The following is a 5,000-nucleotide window of genomic DNA, read 5'->3' on the forward strand; positions in this document are numbered from 1 at the left end:
TTTTTTTGAGTAGCGCAATCCGTTGGATTTCACTGCGCATGCCCTCTCTGGCTCCCTGCACCCGTAACCAAGGTATATATCAGGTAACCAAGGAAAGCGCTTTGCTGATATTTACCCTCGCTACGTGTGCAGGGAGCCCGACACTTCCCCGCATGGCTCCGCCCCCTCCCACACTTCACTCCGCATGTATGTATGTATGTACACACACACACACACACACACACACACACACACCCTCTGTCTTCAGCGCCATGGCCCCGCTCGGCTCCACCCACTCCTCTCTCCGCCCCCGCACACATTCTCGGCGGCCGAGCGATCAGCTGATCACCCGGCGGCCGGCTACTGGGAGCGATCAGCTGATCACCCGGCGGCCTGGCTACTGGGAGCGATCAGCTGATCACCCGGCGGCCGGCTACTGGGAGCGATCAGCTGATCACCCGGCGGCCGGCTGTTGTGAGCGATCAGCTGATCACCCGGCGGCCGTCTGCTGTGAGCGATCAGCTGATCACCCGGCGGCCCGGCTGCTGTGAGCGATCAGCTGATCACCCGGCGGCCGGCTGCTGTGAGCGATCAGCTGATCACCCGGCGGCCGGCTGCTGTGAGCGATCAGCTGATCACCCGGCGGCCGGCTGCTGTGAGCGATCAGCTGATCACCCGGCGGCCGGCTGCTGTGAGCGATCAGCTGATCACCCGGCGGCCGGCTGCTGTGAGCGATCAGCTGATCACCCGGCGGCCGGCTGCTGTGAGCGATCAGCTGATCGCTCACAATAGTCTGCCGCCAGTAAACTGTAAAAAAAAAAAAAAAAAAAAAAAATCAAAACGGATTGTGTTGTTTTGCAGCATCCGTTGTGCCATTATATGAAACACATCCGTTACATCCGTCACACAACGCAATGCAACAGATGCCGTTCAACGCAAGTGTGAAACTAGCCTTACTGGGAAGAATCGAGGAGAGTAGACACCACTCTGCAGAGACCTCCTGACATCAGGGAGAGACACAAACACCTGTTAAAGAGGAAGGGGGTCTGAGGGTCCCAGCACATGGCAGCCGGCACCAATAGAGAAGAACGTGGCCCCCCTACATAGGAGAGGGGGGTCTGAGGGTCTGACACTTGCTAGGAGCAGCTCATGAGTACTACAATATCATCATCAGTGCATCCTGGTCAAACCCCCCCATATGTCGCCAATGCAGCCCCCACAATCAATCAATCACTAGTGCAGCACGCCCCCCCCGACACACCACCACTAGTGCAGCACGCCCCCCCGACACACCACCACTAGTGCAGCACGCCCCCCGACACACCACCACTAGTGCAGCACGCGCCCCCCGACACACCACCACTAGTGCAGCACGCCCCCCCGACACACCACCACTAGTGCAGCACGCCCCCTCGACACACCACCCACTAGTGCAGCACGCCCCCCCGACACACCACCACTAGTGCAGCACGCCCCCCCGACACACACCACTAGTGCAGCCACGCCCCCCCGACACACCACCACTAGTGCAGCACGCCCCCCCGACACACCACCACTAGTGCAGCACGCCCCCCGACACACCACCACAAGTGCAGCACGCCCCCCCGACACACCACCACAAGTGCAGCACGCCCCCCCGACACACCACCACAAGTGCAGCACGCCCCCCCGACACACCACCACTAGTGCAGCACGCCCCCCCCCGACACACCACCACTAGTGCAGCACGCCCCCCCGACACACCACCACTAGTGCAGCACGCCCCCCCGACACACCACCACTAGTGCAGCACGCCCCCCCGACACACCACCACTAGTGCAGCACGCCCCCCCGACACACCACCACTAGTGCAGCACGCCCCCCCGACACACCACCACTAGTGCAGCACGCCCCCACCGACACACCACCACTAGTGCAGCACGCCCCCCCGACACACCACCACTAGTGCAGCACGCCCCCCCGACACACCACCACTAGTGCAGCACGCCCCCCCGACACACCACCACTAGTGCAGCACGCCCCCCCGACACACCACCACTAGTGCAGCACGCCCCCCCCGACACACCACCACTAGTGCAGCAGACGCCCCCCCGACACACCACCACTAGTGCAGCACGCCCCCCCCGACACACCACCACTAGTGCAGCACGCCCCCCGACACACCACCACTAGTGCAGCACGCCCCCCCGACACACCACCACTAGTGCAGCACGCCCCCCCGACACACCACCACTAGTGCAGCACGCCCCCCCGACACACCACCACTAGTGCAGCACGCCCCCCCGACACACTACCACTAGTGCAGCACGCCCCCCCGACACACTACCACTAGTGCAGCACGCCCCCCCCGACACACTACCACTAGTGCAGCACGCCCCCCCGACACACTACCACTAGTGCAGCACGCCCCCCCGACACACTACCACTAGTGCAGCACACCCCCCCCCCACTATCACTAGTGCAGCACGCCCCCCCCCCAACACACACACACACTACCACTAGTGCTGCACGCCCCCCCCGACACACTACCACTAGTGCAGCACGCCCCCCCCGACACACTAACCACTAGTGCAGCACGCCCCCCCCGACACACTACCACTAGTGCAGCACACCCCCCCCCCCCACTATCACTAGTGCAGCACGCCCCCCCCCAACACACACAACACACACTACCACTAGTGCAGCACGCCCCCCCCGACACACTACCACTAGTGCAGCACGCCCCCCCGACACACTACCACTAGTGCAGCACACCCCCCCCCCCACTATCACTAGTGCAGCACGCCCCCCCCAACACACACACACACACACACTACCACTAGTGCAGCACGCCCCCCCCGACACACTACCAATAGTGCAGCACGCCCCCACCGACACACTACCACTAGTGCAAGCACGCCCCCCCCCCGACACACTACCACTAGTGCAGCACGCCCCCCCCCGACACACTACCACTAGTGCAGCACGCCCACCTCCCGACACACTACCACTAGTGCAGCACGCCCCCCCGACACACTACCACTAGTGCAGCACGCCCCCCCGACACACTACCACTAGTGCAGCACGCCCCCCGACACACTACCACTAGTGCAGCACACCCCCCCACACTATCACTAGTGCAGCACGCAGCACGCCCCCCCCCCAACACACACACACACTATCACTAGTGCAGCACGCCCCCCCCGACACACTACCACTAGTGCAGCACGCCCCCCCGACACACTACCACTAGTGCAGCACGCCCCCCCGACACACTACCACTAGTGCAGCACGCCCCCCCCCGACACACTACCACTAGTGCAGCACGCCCCCCCCCGACACACTACCACTAGTGCAGCACGCCCCCCCCGACACACTACCACTAGTGCAGCACGCCCCCCCCACACACTACCACTAGTGCAGCACGCCCCCCCCCGACACACTACCACTAGTGCAGCACGCCCCCCCCGACACACCTACCACTAGTGCAGCACGCCCCCCCCCGACACACCACCACTAGTGCAGCACGCCCCCCCCGACACACCACCACTAGTGCAGCACGCCCCCCCGACACACCACCACTAGTGCAGCACGCCCCCCCGACACACCACCACTAGTGCAGCAGCCCCGACACACTACCACTAGTGCAGCACGCCCCCCCCCGACACACTACCACTAGTGCAAGCACGCCCCCCCCCCGACACACACCACCACTAGTGCAGCACGCCCCCCCGACACACCACCACTAGTGCAGCACGCCCCCCCGACACACCACCACTAGTGCAGCACGCCCCCCCCCACCACACACACACACACACACTATCACTAGTGCACCCCCCATCACTAGTGCACTCCCCTATCATACCCCCATCACTAGTGCAGCCCGGCTGGAGTACAGTAAAGTACTGACAAGTTGGTGGTCGGGCTCATTACCTCTGTTGGCCACCAGAACTTTCTTGATGGGCTTGTACTCCACATGCTGGCCGCTCTGGAAGGCTGCGCTCAGCACAGAGACGCGCTTGACAGCGAGGAGGCGTAATCCTCCCTTCACACTCCGCAGCTGCAGCATCTGGAGAGGAGACAACACTGGTCACACAATGCAATGCACAACAAATCGCTCTGCTCGTCAGACAATTCGATCGCGGTCGGTCGCTGATAGATGCCAGGCACACGCTGGGAGTGACGAGCCTGCTGGCGTCAGCTGGGAGAGAGTGCCGGCTCCCTGCTCGGCTATAGTAGCTGCTGCTCACATGGATGAAGCCGGTGACAGGGGAAAAACTTTATAGATCACCATAGAAGGGGTTGTCCGCGTCTATGGGCCGGAGGCCGCCATTTTTAAGAAGACCACATTCTGATTGGTCCAGTAGGTTTCACATAGGGGCGTTGTCTTTTGACGTGACCTATATAAAGGGCCGCTCCAGTGCGAGAGGAGCGGATGCTTCGGGGGTAAGAGCAGGGTTTTGTGATATATGCAATATAGAGTCAATGATTTCAGCATTGCAGACTATCATGGTGGTCCTATAGCCCCCAACAGGGATAGAGACAGTCACCTATAATGTGAGGAACAACAATAATTGGGAATGCTTACATAGAAAGAGGTGAAACTGCCCTAGAAAGACGAATGCAGCGTCCCTGCCCTAAAAATCGCCCCTTTATGTAAGAGTGCACCCCAAATGCTGCAGGTTCATTTACCCCTGTCCCATTGAAGTGAGCGGGGCCTGCGGGAACAGCCCCATTTACCTTAATTGAAAGGGAATTTGCGTTTTCTCTTACGACCTGAGGCAAAGAAGGCAGAAACACTAATAGTGAGCCGCGGGCTGGGATATTATGGAATTTCCTCCACCTAAAGATCTAAATTGTATTCTTTTACCGTGCAGGAATATTGTGCTGCTACATAGAAATACACTTTATATACCAGTACATTATAGGTAGAAAAAGAAAAGCTTAAAGGGGATGTCCACTACTCGGATGACCTCTTCTCAATCCATATGCTTCCTCATTCCTATGCTGGTGCTGTTCCAGCAGTGTTGACATTATCTCTC

The sequence above is a fragment of the Anomaloglossus baeobatrachus genome, chromosome 10 (genome assembly GCF_048569485.1).
Source record: "Anomaloglossus baeobatrachus isolate aAnoBae1 chromosome 10, aAnoBae1.hap1, whole genome shotgun sequence".
Lineage (NCBI taxonomy): Eukaryota > Metazoa > Chordata > Amphibia > Anura > Aromobatidae > Anomaloglossus > Anomaloglossus baeobatrachus.